This window comes from Pinus tabuliformis, chromosome 4_1 (assembly GCF_031772625.1).
Source record: "Pinus tabuliformis cultivar Carrire ecotype Pingquan chromosome 4_1, CPIR1, whole genome shotgun sequence".
NCBI classification, from domain to species: Eukaryota; Viridiplantae; Streptophyta; class Pinopsida; order Pinales; family Pinaceae; genus Pinus; species Pinus tabuliformis.
Window position 1 is genome coordinate 402,270,779 of NC_142303.1, and position 15,442 is coordinate 402,286,220.

At 36.7% G+C, this 15,442-nt stretch overlaps 1 pseudogene across 1 annotated transcript; it reads right to left on the minus strand.

Annotated features, from left to right (window-relative positions):
• Positions 1-5,051: 5,051 nt before the first annotated feature.
• Positions 5,052-8,307, minus strand: LOC149176015 (polyamine oxidase 1-like; annotated as a pseudogene). The gene is made up of 10 exons (XR_016258343.1): positions 8,102-8,307; positions 7,730-7,979; positions 7,479-7,637; positions 7,319-7,380; positions 7,073-7,229; positions 6,410-6,533; positions 6,118-6,267; positions 5,759-6,013; positions 5,550-5,631; positions 5,052-5,254 (listed from the first exon to the last, which is right to left on the minus strand). The product of XR_016258343.1 is annotated as a polyamine oxidase 1-like (transcript).
• Between the last annotated feature and the right edge of the window lie 7,135 nt (positions 8,308-15,442).

Genomic DNA, 15,442 nt, shown 5'->3' on the forward strand with positions numbered 1-15,442 from the left:
AATCACCCTCTCCAGGTAAGGTATGAAATATTTTTAATGAGGAGAGGGACACTGAAAATTTTGAAGAGACATCTATGAAATTGCCTAATGTAATTGCAGTGAGCTAGACACCGAATTATATAATACAAATACTCTTCCCAGTTAAAAAAATAAGAGCGGCAATGTGTGCTCATGTAGACTTTTGTAACAACCTTGCACAATTTTAATTGAGGAAGGATGAAATGTAACTTTACAAGGAGTAAGTTGAGGGTAAAACAATAGCATCCCCTTATGACCTTTGGCATCAAATTTGCAAAGGAAGCGAATTAATACCAATGAATTACTATCGAGATTTCCCAAAATATTTACTGATTTGGAAAAATGAAGGATCACAAGAAATGAAATTGATTAGCACACCATTAAAATGGAGAACTAAGTAAAATGTGAATTCAAGAAAATTGATACATGCTTTAATATCTCAATGGTACTGTGTGTCAAACCAAAAATACAGTGCAAGAAAGATAGCAATAACACCCGACACAGAAAAAAAAAAATTACCCTTGATACTAAATGCTAGAAAACCAACAACAATAGAAGGGTTGTTCAGCTCTTCGTGAATTCAGAAAATGTAGACTACATGATTTGTCTATATCTATAGCTACTCCTAAGTGGGAACTTGAACAACTACCTGGTGTATGATCTCTTTCACTCTTATTGAATTGAGGCTTCTGTGATCCATAATAGTTGTTGAAAGCAGAACTTCGGCGGAAATCACATGAGGAAAGACCTTTGTTGGGCGTTTAGTCTCTCTCTTTATATATATATATATATATATATATATATATATATATATATATATATATATATATATATATATATATATATATGAAGTGCATACACACATACACAATGAGTTCTGTAAGTGTCATTTTTCTATAAAATGCGCGATGTACCTATTAAAAATCCTGGGTAGATGATGAAACTGTCCCAAGATCGAAATCTCAACCCATCTCGTAAAGGGTACCACAAAAATTTTATTTTGTTTCTAACACATCTTAATCCATACCAAGTGCATTTGGATCCGTCGTTTAGCACTGGAAGCCAAGGGCACGCAAAATCCAAAAATGATGGAGTCATGAAAGGCATGAAGCAACCCTTACAATCGCAGCTATCAAAGCAGTACCAGAAAAACAATATGTATATTTACTAAGAAATTAGTAAGTACCAGTATGTGTGGTAAAGGGTGTCATTGAGAGCCCATCTAGCAATAGCACCCACAACAAGAAACATGTAGAAATTCAACAGCAACAGAAAACTTGCAAGAGACTTCACCACTTTGAACGCCATTATAATTATAAAACTATGACTGCTTAAAAAACTATAAGTACCGACCAAATGGGGCTTAATTTGGAAATGACAAATTACCAATCTATACCATACACTAGATTCTTAATTTGTAGAGGATGAGATCAAGGTGACAACAATGGTGGCTGGAGATTTTCTGGACTGCCTATTAGTGTGAGAACATGTGAAAATGGTCATGAACTTTCTGGCATTGTAGATTCCATTAGAAGTGATGTCTGTGTCCAACATTTGCCAGAAAGTCAATATTTTTCCTCCACATTAGCTGCAAAAATAAATATGAAGAAATGATGAAACTCAGATTTCCTTTGTAGTAAAAATCAATCAGCTTGTGAAGTTAATTTTGACACTTTGAATAATCCAGACAAAAGCTTGAAAAAAAACTTCAATGAGCAGTTCTCTGCTTAGCAATCAATGTAGGGATATTTATATACAAAATAGTACAAGGATTTGTAAAAAATGTGGATAGTGGCAACAACTGATATACCCTGACACCATGAACATATCCTCATGTGCTTCCAAACCACCTGAAAGAAAGCATTGAAATTTCTACCTCGTTGGACTACTCTTTTAATTAATATAATTTACACCGGATGAGCCATCGATCTCACAACATTAATGCCAAACATATTTTTTTTTTGGCATACAGACCATGTGGGTCTGGCAGGCTGAGCGAGTTATCGAACGGAAAAACACAAACATGGGCATGAATACTATAAATCAATTCCAAACACCAAAACTCTAGAGTCCAGAGGCCAGAGTTAGTGATGGGACATATTTGTAATAGAAAAATTCCTGGAAATAAGTCAAAAAAACATGCTTAAACACTGCAAAACATCAGATGATTATGCTTAGCGATCGTTGTATATTAGGAAAGCCAGAACACTATCCACGTTGCAGAAATTTGTTCCATTCCACTAGCCAAGCTTAGGGAACCCTTGAATTGTGTATAGTTATCAGATGTTGGTTTTCAGCATTCAAATCTTGTTGAAGTTATTGTGCTAATCAAGCTCAAAATTGCTGAGTAGGTACAGGAATGGTTTCAGCAAAGCCTGTTAATTAAAGAAGGTGTAATGAGAATGGCTATCTCAGGCTAATTCTCAAGAACAATTTGACATTTGGGTACCAACCTGCAGTAGGGAATTTAGGTCCCCACATGAGTTTTGCATGTTCTTTTAGGCATTGGGTTTCATTCAAGATTGTCATCTAGTGGGAAGTTTCATGCCCCTTTGCTGAATTTGGAGATTATGTTGTTGTCAATTGATAGGAATGGCAGTTTTGCTTTAGTTTAAGAAGTTTTGGGTACCCTTTAGGCTCACTACTGTGATGCAAATGGATGGGCTGGGGAGCTGCATGCAATTAAAACAAGCGTGCATTATGCCCTTGAGTTTGAGTGCTACTGTTCAAAAGAATGCTAATATACTCATTGCGTATTTAGATATAGATGGGCTTGTCTTAAAATCAGGAAGGGCAAATTAGTATGATTTAGAAAGTGATATTACAGTCACTGAAGCAGAGGCTCCACCATTCCTAGCATTGATCAAAACGTTTTTTGGAAAAATAAGGTATAGGTTAAGCTTAACATTAGTAGTTAATGCATCAGAAGATGACAAGGCAAGGAAGAATATACTTCAATGTGGGGTTGTCCAGGAGACAAATGCTAAGTTGTTTTTTTCATCTCATCACAATACAGTGAAGGAGTCGACTGTTACTGCGGTTACAAACCAGTCTGAAGATATGGGTCTTGCAAGAGGCATGGATACCCTTTCTGGATGTTCGGAGAAGGAAAATGATGGGAATGTAAACAGTAACCTGAAATCCAGTGGGAAGAAACCTCCAAGGCCTCCAAGAAGAGCATGTTCACCAAATCTTATTCTCTAGTCAATTGTGTCATAGCTTGAAATAGGATTTGGAAATCCTACCGAAATCTTTAGGTAAATTTTGCTATAAGGATTGAAATTTTGCAAGACCTATTTTTACTTATGTTATGTCAGCTTGATGAATTGGATTAGTGGGAGAAGCGTATGTTTGCTTCCCTGGTTTCTTTTCAGGTATGTTTTCACAAGGCACCGGTACCCTGCAAAATTTATCACCAAAATCAGGACAAACAAGTCAATTGTCTATGCACAATTTCACAAGTCTTGTCTCAAATAATGAATCAACACCGGCCAGTGTAAGCCTCTCCTACCTGCCATTGCTTTAATTCCTCAAATTCCTATTTTGTTGATATCAAAATAACTAGGGCCAGAGATTAAACTAGGACTAGGCCAAGGACAATAATTTTTTTTCTGCTACTAGAGATTCAGTGATCCTTAATATGGGAATTCTCATGCCCGTTACTTTTAGGTAGTATTATTACAGTAAACATATTATGTTAGAAAAACTGAAGACATTCTCTCAGAAATTGGAGGCTATCAAATTCATAATCAATGAACCACCTATAGTTGGTTGTTCTTATGATGTCTGTAGTTTTGGTTAGCTCTTATAGTTTGCATCATTAATTGGTTAAAATACATGGAATCTGTTGTTTGTTTTCCTTCTTGAAATAATACATAATAATCCAATTTTCCACATTAATGATGACGTGGACAATTTAGGTGGGCAGTGGTGATTCTTGCAAGTCTGGCCAATCTTACACAGTTCACACTTTCTCAAGAGCATCAACAGCCATTTATTATCATATGTCCCAACCATAGTATCCAACTATTGAGACCACATTTCATTGATACATCATTCATTCCATGCATTCTAATTAGTTCGACAGACAAGATTACAAACAATATCTCATCATAACACACATGTATATATATACATAAGTAGTCTGTTCAATAGCTAAAACAGTGCATAGAATTATTAGTTCCCATGCCATAGATAAGACAAGTCATCATGCTGACCAAGGATAGACATCCTAATCATATGCAAAACAAAGTTAGGCAAAATGGAGCATTACTGATGAAGTTGCCCACTTGCAGGCCTCTCTTGCTAAGCTTTGTGAAGAAGTTTCCCCTCTTCAAGAAGATAATAACTATTTGATGAGTATAATGCATTGAAAGAATATTATGACTCCTTGCTGCTGCATCCGACTAAGAAGGATCGAACGATTCAAGGATTGTTGGTTTGCAGACATGACCTTGAGTAAGAAGTCGGTTGATTGTAGCATTCTGAGAAGAAGAGTATTGAGCTACCAGGATCATCGACTATTGATTGTAAGACTACTAATGTCGATGTTTTAGTTTCACATCATGCTTTATTGGCTACTAATGATGCTTCTCCTAGCTTTGATAACCACAATATCAGAATTGGGTCTTTACTGCTGAGAAAAATGGGATATACAGGACGACGACTTGGAAAAATGGGGCAGGGTATTATTGTTCCTATTTCCTATATGATACAAACATATAAAGCATGTTTTGGATATGATGTTGCTTCTACCTCCTTGCCTACACCTGGCCTTGTTGAGCACAGGAAAGTTTTGTTTGTTGCTGGTGGTATTTAGACTGAAGAGCAACCTATTGTTGATTATTGCTGGTTGTGGTTCACAAATTGATGAGATGGTTATTCCTAATAGGCAAGAACTTGAGAATGTTGTTGTAGCTTATGTTGTCACTCATGTTATGACTAAGTTGTTGTCAGAGCATCCTACTGCTAACTATGCTGAAATAATTGATGAGGTGGCTATTTCAACTCTTGTTGGAAGTGTTGTTTGTCATTCAGAGCTTGAGCCTCAACACTCTGTTCCTAAAAAAGAGAAATATGAGCCATATCGTCACCCTCATAAGACTAAGAGAATTTTTCCCAAGAATCAGAATTATTAGAATAGTGGAAGGAAATGAAAGCTTCAAACCTGGAGCTTTCCCAATAGGGTATGGTGGGCTTGGGTCACCTGGAATAGGGTGCCCCAGCCCACCATACCCTATTAATTTTCATTAAACAATCTTACATTAAAAGGTTTTTAAAAATTGACCCTGACCCTTAGGATTAAGACAAGGAGGCAGTTGGGGGAGTGATTTCAGAGGGGAACGCCTTAATTAAGAATATATCCCAGAGTTTGTAAATCAGATAACCAAAAAATTTACAAGTTAACCCAAGAAAAAAAAAATATTATAGTGAACAATAAAACATCACAGAATCAGATAAACCAGAAATTTATAACTTAAAAAGCAAAAAAAAATTAATATTATAGCCAAGGAAAAAAAAGCAGCACAGACCTGAGAGGTAACCACCATGTACATATCCATTGAATTTCTCACTCGTATGTTCTCCCGTGAAGTAAACGGGACCGACTGGTGCCTGTACTCAATCAAACATTATCCGTTTCAGCTTCAAACTGTTAAAGATCTTCACATGAATTATATCGAAGCCTACTCGTTTTGAGTACAAATTAAAGGTATATTGGTCATTGTGTTTTCATCTTTACCCATAAGTCGCGGAAGTGCTGCTTGTCCACCAAAATAGGATAATTACTGTAGCTCCCTCTCTGAAACCGGTTACTCCACCATTTTGGAACCAGAATTTGTTCTGCTTCGGGAATGCCATCGCCGAACATTTTTCTCAGCACCGCCATTGCTTCTGCTTTTGTCTCCTCATCGCTCTGTGCCTCTACCCGCTTCGATTCCTCGTCTGTGACCGTTACAACCAGCATGTTCGATCCTGGATATGCATTTTCCATGTGCTGCAGTATCAATCAAAATTCCATCAGTACTGGGAATAATAATAATAATAATATATTGTTAACGCGTTGTCTATGTAAGAACACTATTCTGCCCTAGTACCCACTTGCCAGAAAGTGTAATATCCACGCTTTTCGTCAGCATAAAGAAAGAATTCTGTCCCATCTCCCGTTGACCAGAAATTCCTGGGAAATTTTAAGAAAATCTTCGTGTAGATTCTGATATCGCAATCGAAGAAAGTTTTTCTTTTCCAACCCTGCACAGCAATCATATTAAATCCATTATTGGTCAAAATTTATGTACGTAATGCGCCCAAAAAATAAAAACACCCTTAATTATCAATATGGATTAAAGAAAAGCGTTTATCGTTGACAGAGATCGGTAGGCAATGTACTTACAGGCAGAGCACTTTGAAGCACACCCAGGCTAACAGAGGCAATAGCATATTTTCCATTGTAAACTGAGCAATTCTTCTGTCTTAACAGTAACGCTCTGGCTCGTATATTGTATTTCTCTTACCACCTAAAACATCAAAAAAATAGAAATCCGTCAGAGTACAGCTCGACAGTCTTTTAATATGATGATTCGTGATAGGTCTGTTTTAAGAATTTTTTTAGATAACTGTGTTGTACTTTTGAACCGTTCATATTAAGGTATGGTTGATATTAAGGTATATTATTTTAATATATATTTTTAGAAAATTATATATGATGATATATTTTTTTGATGATTCAAAAAGTTTATGATAAAGATTATTTATATTATAAATAGAATGTTAAGTGATTCAGGTAAATTTGACTAGGTTAAATTAAAAGTGATTTTGGAGTTAGGGTTATGACAAACTATGGTTTTGCCTATAATATTCATCTTCAATAGAATTTATTTAAAAACCTAAAAACTCCAAAAGACTATTAAAATTTAGATACCCCACTTCTCTTAATATTTTGTAGAATCCTAAATATGAAAAGAATTTTCTCAACCTAATTCGCGTCACAAAAATCTTTCTTAATAATCTTAATAGTAAAGATCTGTCTGTTCATTACGCAAGGTACAGCTTTTACCTTGTTCAATTTTAGTCGGTCATCTATCACATGCCCGCTGTTAGAATATTTGAGAAATTCTTCGGCCATTTATGAACAACAAATTCGTAGCCCTGATCATCAGCAAGCATGAATTCCCGTTCTCCAAATTCAGTGAATGTCGGGATTGGCTCCACTTCTGTATTCATATTAGTAGTTAGCAATCAGTAATATGTAACGATTGTAGTGTATATGTGAGTTACACAATAAGGATTATGAAAAGCCTACCTGCCATCTCAAAATCGTGCAACATATAATCTATGGCCAGTTCCAATGGCGTTGATGGAACGCTGAAGCATTTCAAAAACAATATAAACATGAAGCTCCATTAGAGGCTGAGAATTTAATCAAAATTTATCAATTCCCAAATGGGGTTTGGAATACTTACAATTCCTCAGATTTTAAGTCTTTGAATGGACAAACGGAATTAGCCACTGCCCTCCCATCCGCCATGGTAGAAGCAGCTTCAATGGCCAATGCACGATTAGCAGAATCCACTGCCAATTTATATGAAGTTGCTGCAACAGATCCAGGAACTCGAACACCGCTAGCATAAATGTACAGCCTTCAATTAGATTAAATTTTAAGTTAAATGACTGTTTCTACGATCACATTGAGAAAATTTATGTGGGTTAATACCTGGGGTCATATATGTTGAATGTAGCATTGCTATAATCAGAATAGCAAATCCGGAGGCTGTGTTTTTTGGCAAGTTCCCAGACGGGATTCATCTTGGTGCCTCCAACCCCTGCTACCCACCCTGCACCACCCTCCACTGTAAGGCCAGCGAACTGATGCTTCATCAACCGCCCACCGATTCGATCTGCAGCCTCCAGAATGAGAAAGTCTTCAACTCCATTGTCTGCGAGAACCTTTGCAGCCATTATCCCTACAACCCAAGTTTCACATGACAAGGATAAGCAAACAGAAGAAACAAAGAAATGATCGAATTGCAGACACAGACAAACTAAACCCATTTTCGATCCTTTCCTACAATCCCAATTTCCTTACCTGAAACGCCTGCGCCGACTATAATGGCAGTGCAGGAAGAATTTGAAGAATCCATGTGTGCTGCACCGACTGTGTGGGACTGGGATCCGAAGATCTGAAAAGGATGAATGAGTGGATGGTGTTTCCGGTCTGAAGCAAAGAATTCCCTCCTACAGCAAATAATACCCTCCTCTGCAGCGAACGCTTCATATCCCGCGCGGACGAGAATTCCCTCCTACAGCAAATAATACCCTCCCGCTTGATATCCCGCGCGAACGTGGCCGCTGATTAATTAATTTACATTAAATAATCTTACATTAAAAGGTTTTTAAAAATTGAACGGCAGAACATTGTTTAATCATCTAAAAATAGATCTGACGGTTAGGATTAAGACAGGCATGCAGCTGGGGGAGTTGATTTCAGAGAGGAACATCTTACGGCGTAATTAGAAAGGTAGAATGTCCTTTTCCCAATACAAATACATTATGATATGATTTTATGTTTATGCACATGATTATGATTATGGATTATGTGATTTAGATGAGGGACATTATTGTGTAATGCTGGAAATCATTTATTTATTTTTTACTGTCAAAATTACATTGTTCTTTAAATTATACATATATTATAATATATGTTTTTTATTTTTATTTTTGGACATTAGTTAGTATTAGTGGATGTGAATATATGAAATGTTTTCATATGTATTTTAAATTTTATATGCCATTTGTTATATGTATGTATGTATTTTTATATTTTTGAAGTAAATAATTTTTATAATTTTGTGTAAGTTTGTTAATCTAAAGGCCAATTCCTTTTCGACAAAAGGGGAAAGCCCTTGTAATAAAATGTTTTGGGTAGTTTTCATAAGATGGTGGTAGAATTTACCAAGAGTAGCGGTGATCCAATTGGGCTATGTAGTTTTGTTAGATTTAGAATAATAGAGATTGGATTTTATAGAGAAGATAAAATTAAGCTTATGCCATAATTAGCCCAAAACAAATTTTCAAATATGCAGGAATAAAGTGTGAGTTGTTAAACAAGATGCATCAACACAATGATGAAATTAATAAAGGAAGCAAGAACAACCTCTTCAAACAATAGAAATGTCAACAACAAGATCCTTCGATAATTAAAGATTACATAAAAACATAGGGAGCGGTTTTGGCAACCTCAATCCTAGTCTCTTCTTTGTGACAAATTTGTGCTTCTACAAAGATCAAAGGGGGCTTACGTAGTTAAGGAGAAAACCTCTCTTTAAAATTGGTTTTATTTCATCTAAGGATTAGGAATAAGAGACTAGAACCCTAGGGGAAGAATAATATCTCATCTAATTAAGATTATCAACAAAGGTGAAGCCTAATAGAAGGGGTCCTTGATGAGTTATTATTTACCAACTTTTGTTATGCTCTTTTCCTTATTTTTTAATCCCTTTTCATTTACTTGAAAGCTTATATTAGTTCATTTTAATGCTCATATGCAGGATCTAGGCACAAAATATTTTCCATTACATTTCTTATTATTCATTGAATTATGATTAACATCAGGGAGCATTAGTGTATTATGTATTTACTTTTGAAGTAAAGGCTCATGCGTGGACAAGTTGTTCCAAGATATTACTTAAAGTTCTTATGCGTTGGGTCCACAAGCTACCTTGGTTGAAGAAAATTTGAAATGATGGTGTGGAGCATTTGTAGATCCATGTGTTGGAGAATTAGCAAGCCACAAAAGAGGAAATCAACCACTACCAGATAGCCACTTGAGGAAGACAATAAAACATATATTTCATGGTTTTAATTATTGGAAGACGAATTTTCCATGTGCCCATGTGTGCATATTCTTTTTTACTATAGATTGAAAGTACCCCATGTATATACCATGACTCTAGGTGCCCCAACACCATTAATAGATATTTTTGAACATAATTTGACCATGTTATTAAAACCCACAAGACTTATTTCCACATGAACTATTTATGAGTTGTAACCATCTGAGAATATATTATTCTCAAGTATATCTATATTTCAATATTTGTTGTAATTACTTGAGAATATTGAAGTCCCTTACATATTCTTTCTGTCCTCCTTTATACTCATGAACCTGCCTCCATATTTAGATAATTTTATGTTGTAGGGATGCGTGATACTTTGTTTTATCTTACCACATTCTCTCTGATTATGTGTTGGCCATCTTGCGTCTTGTACTTAATATTATCGCAGTGTCATTTAGTCTTAGATACCATTTTAGGGTTTCTTTGGAATGATTCCAAGTGCAAACAAATTAGGGAAAATAAACTAACTTACCCTTAGGTTTGAGATTTAGGTTTTCAATTTTTGAAGATGATTAAGGAAAAAGAAAACTCTCTATTCCTCAAATTTTGCACATGGGCAAGTGAGAAGTCTATCATTATAATTATTTCAATCAAATTACAATTAAAAAAAAAAATATTGAAAAAAAAATTCAATAATGAAATCATAAGATTTCACTTATACCATAAACTTATCTCAAATTTTACATGAGATAACTAATTTCAAGAAAAGAAGAAATAAAAATAAAAGCATAATTATAAAATTATATTCGTGATGAAATCTCCATCATTTTTATATAGTTTACTTCACATATTAATAAAAACTTATAAAAAATATTTTTTTCCTATTTATAATAAATTTAGATGAAATAAACTTATCACAAGTTTAAATGAGTTGACTAATTTCAGAAAGGAAGAAACAAAAGTAAAAAGATAATTATAAAATTATATTGTTATGTAATCTCTATCATTATATATATATATAGATATAGTTTACTTCCCATATTAATAAAAAATATATATAAGAATTATACCTTATAAAATTCCTATTATAACTATATAATATTTTCGTTATGAAATCTCCATCATTTTAAATGGTTTATTTCATCTATTAACTAAAACACTATAAGGAAATGTTTTTTTTTTCCTTAGTGACAAATATTTATAGTAGGGTTTAGATAAACTAAAATCTTTAACTTTTCGTTATGAAATCTCCATCATTTTAAATGGTTTATTTCATCTATTAACTAAAACACTTATAAAGAAATGTTTTTTTTTTTTCATGTAGGGTTTAGATAAACTAAAATCTTTAACTTTTCTAATTTAAAAAAGAAACAAATAAAAATAAAAACATAATTATAAAGTTTTACTCATTATAAAATTCTAATAAATATATATAAGGAAATGTTTCTTTAATTGGAACAAACTGGACTCACTTAAGTGGGCCTCCCTTCCCTCTACTATATACCGGGGAAAGTTATTGGACCATAAAAATGATATTTCAATTAAGCCTGGTTTATATGAAATTCCAGGAAAAACGAATAAAGAAATAGGTCAATAGTCGGCCAAACCTATTTCGAATGGACCTAGTTGTTGTTGAATGAGATTGACATCGAGGTCATACAGATATAGAAGCCATTGACCAGCGCAAACGAGCTAAAAAGAATTTAAATTTTTTGTCCTGCAAAAAATATAAAAATGCGCATAACCATTGCTGTTTGAACTCTTCATTGATCCACAGCAATGGCGCCACGTTGATCCAAAGCGCTGCGTATATGTATGGGCTGACCATCCCTTGTCACTCCCAACGTCGGCCGATAAAATAAAACGTAGTTATGACTGCACAGTGTTATCCCACATTGTTAAAAAAGCATATTTCATATGACTTTATAAGCAATAACGTACACAAAGTGCCGGGCAGCCATGGCCGGATCTGGTCCACTCACAATGTGCCAAGTGGCAGCCATCCAATGGCTAGATCTGTCCGATCACAATGTGCCAAGTGGCAGCCATCCAATGGCTGGATCTGGGCCACTCACAATGTGCCAAGTGGCAGCCATCCAATGGCTGGATCTGGGCCACTCACGATGTGCCAAGTGGCAGCCATCCAATGGCCAGATTTGGGCCACTCACAATGTGCCAAGTGGCAGCCATCCAAGGGCCAGATCTGGGCCACTCACAATGTGCCAAGTGGCAGACATACAATGGCCAGATATGTCCACTCACATTGTGCCAAGTGGCAACCATCCAATGGCCAGATCTGGGCCACTCACAATGTGCCAAGTGGCAGCCATCCAATGGCCAGATCTGAGCCACTCACATTGTGCCAAGTGGCAGCCATCCAATGGCCAGATCTGGGCCACTCACAATGGGCCAAGTGGCAGCCATCCAATGGCCAGATCTGAGCCACTCACATTGTGCCAAGTGGCAGCCATGCAATGGCCAGATCTGGGCCACTCAGAATGGGCCAAGTGGCAGCCATCCAATGGGCAGATCTGGGCCACTCACAATGTGCCAAGTGGCAGCCATCCAATGGGCAGATCTGGGCCACTCACAATGGACCAAGTGGCAGCGATCCAATGGCCAGATCTGGGCCACTAACAATGTGCCAAGTGGCAGCCATCCAATGGGCAGATCTGGGCCACTCACAATGGACCAAGTGGCAGCCATCCAATGGGCAGATCGGGGCCACTCACAATGTGCCAAGTGGCAGCCATCCAATGGCCAGATCTGGGCCACTCACAATGTGCCAAGTGGCAGAGATCTATGGCCAGATCTGGGCCACTCACAATGTGCCAAGTGGCAGCGATCCAATGGCCAGATCTGGGCCACTCACAATGGACCAAGTGGCAGCCATCCAATGGCCAGATCTGGGCCACTCCAATGTGCCAAGTGGCAGCCATCCAATGGCCAGATCTGGGCCACTCACAATGTGCCAAGTGGCAGCCATCCAATGGCCAGATCTGGGCCACTCGTGATGTGCCAAGTGGCAGCCATCCAATGGCCAGATCTGGGCGACTCATGGTGTGCCAAGTGGCAGCGATCCAATGGCCAGATCTGGGCCACTCATGGTACGCCAAGTGGCAGCCATCCAATGGGCAGATCTTGGCCACTCATGGTGCGCCAAGTGGCAGCCATCCAATGGGCAGATCTGGGCCACTCATGGTGCGCCAAGTGGCAGCCATCCAATGGGCAGATCTGGGCAACTCACAATGTGCCAAGTGGCAGCCATCCAATGGCCAGATCTGGCCACTCACAATGTGCCAAGTGGCAGCCATCCAATGGCCAGATCTGGGCCACTCATGGTGCGCCAAGTGGCTGCCATCCAATGGCCAGATCTGGGCCACTCACAATATGCCAAGTGGCAGTCATCGAATGGTCTGATCTAAGCCACCCACAGCGTGCCAAGTGGCAGCTATCCAATGGCCAGGTTGTATTACTGTCGTATCTTTAAAAAAACAAGTACACCTATGAATCACATTCCTTCTTCCATCGTCAACCCTGATCTCCCACTGTCCTCAGAATGTAAGCGCTGAGACTGGTAGTTATGATCACTGATCGTGCCAACTTGTAACATATCCCAAGTCCGTTTCAATTCATGGAAACGCATGCTAATTTCACTTCCCTCGTTGTGGCCATCTGCTTAATTCCCTCTAATTCATCATGTATTCTTCATTGGACACACATAATTTATCAGGGGCTATAGTTGTTATTTGTGCACTGTGGTGTTCCTCCTCTTGGCATCTTCTTGGGCAGTGGGTGCATGTTATTCATTTTCAACTGTGGGATTCGAGGCGGAGGACCTCCTTTCTAAAGAGAAAGTTTTAAAACTATTTGAATCACGGCAGAGCAGATATGGCAAGCTTTACCATAGCTGGCACGAGACATCCAAGAGGTTGGGAATCTTCAGGAGTAATCTGGAGTACATTAATGCTCATAGCAGAAACAGAAGAAGCAGCAGGAAGGGTTCGGGCCACTCGTAGGGTTTCAATAAGTTCTTGCTGAAATATTGGCTCCTGAAGTTCTTGCTGAAATAAGTTCTTAGAAGGATTTAATGGGTAATGTCGTTTATATGAATTAGCTTATAAATCGATATTGTGTGAAGACGAAGCTTTAAATTTTTTGAAAAATGGAGAATCGTGTCTATATTTTCTCTTTGCACCTCAACAACTTTGCACTCTCCAAAAAGTTAGTTTATACAAAAGGATTTGATCTCTTTGCATCATCAATATATGTTAGATTAAAATAAATCTGAAATCATCTATAATATTAATATTTAGTCTCACTCAGAAACTGAGTAATTGTTTATTTAATTTATAGCTTGTAATTGTTTATATGTTTGGTGTTTTTTTCAAATTTTAGGTGGATTTATTTTTAAAAATTTAATATTCATAAAAGGTAAATTTTATTTGGTAACCGTTAATGTTTAGTGGAAAGAATCTAATCTAGTTGGTGACACCAATAAAGATGAGAATGAATGTATAAAGAAGTGTATTGATTGGTTCTTAAACTTGAAAAAATAAGTCAAGTGAAAAGACAATATGTATAATTATTTCAACCAAAATTAAGTACCATATGATTTTGTAACAAGCAAGAAGCACCATATGTAATTGAAAAACACATGCATTATCTAGGTTTATGTTGCTGAACTTTTAATTGTTTGTTTTCATTCATTACTTTCATCTTCGGATATAATAATGATGCAAGTTATATGATAACCATCGAGTCTTGATTGGAAAAGAGATCATAACATTTGAGGTTCTTGCATTCTACATGGATCATAGCATGTAATAAAAAAAAATTGTGACCCCTTATTGAAGAAGAAGTGGTGTTAGAGAATATATTATTAAAAAAGAGTAAAAAATGAGAGTAGTGAGGTGGTGGTTTTAAGCTCCAATGGATTCTTGTAATGGGGATCAAAGATTAAAGAAGACCGAACTATATTTGGCCTTTAAAATAGGTGGAGACCATATGTGATTCCCTATAATGAGAGTAGTGGGGAGGTGGTCAATGAAGAGACATCTAAGTGAATGTAGGAGGGATTCCAATAGAACTATTTAGATGCTAAAAAATGAAGCAAGAATTGTGAAACTTTTTATTAACAAGGCAACGGTCACCTATGGCATCTATTGGTTGTGGAAAATAATGTCGTAGGAGCATCTAGATGCCTACTCAACACATTTGATGCTTGGGATTTTCAGTGAGAACAGTGTGAAAAACATGTCACAAGAATATGAAAGGAAAGGAAGTTAGTATGCAGATGAAGTAGTCTCTTTAGTATGAACAATATCTTGATGATGCTCTCCTTTTCAAAATGAATTGTTCTAGGACATTCTAGTATGAGAACTCCCTTCGAGCATGACCTTTTGTAAATAATATATATATATATATATATATATATATATATATATATATATATATATATATATATATATATATATATATTGGATCTCTAGAGAATTCCTTTGAGTGCTCCTCAATTAGGCTAACTATAGCCCTCAAGCCATGCTTTAACGACACAAGGCTGCCACATGTCTTTCCATGAGCATGTTGCC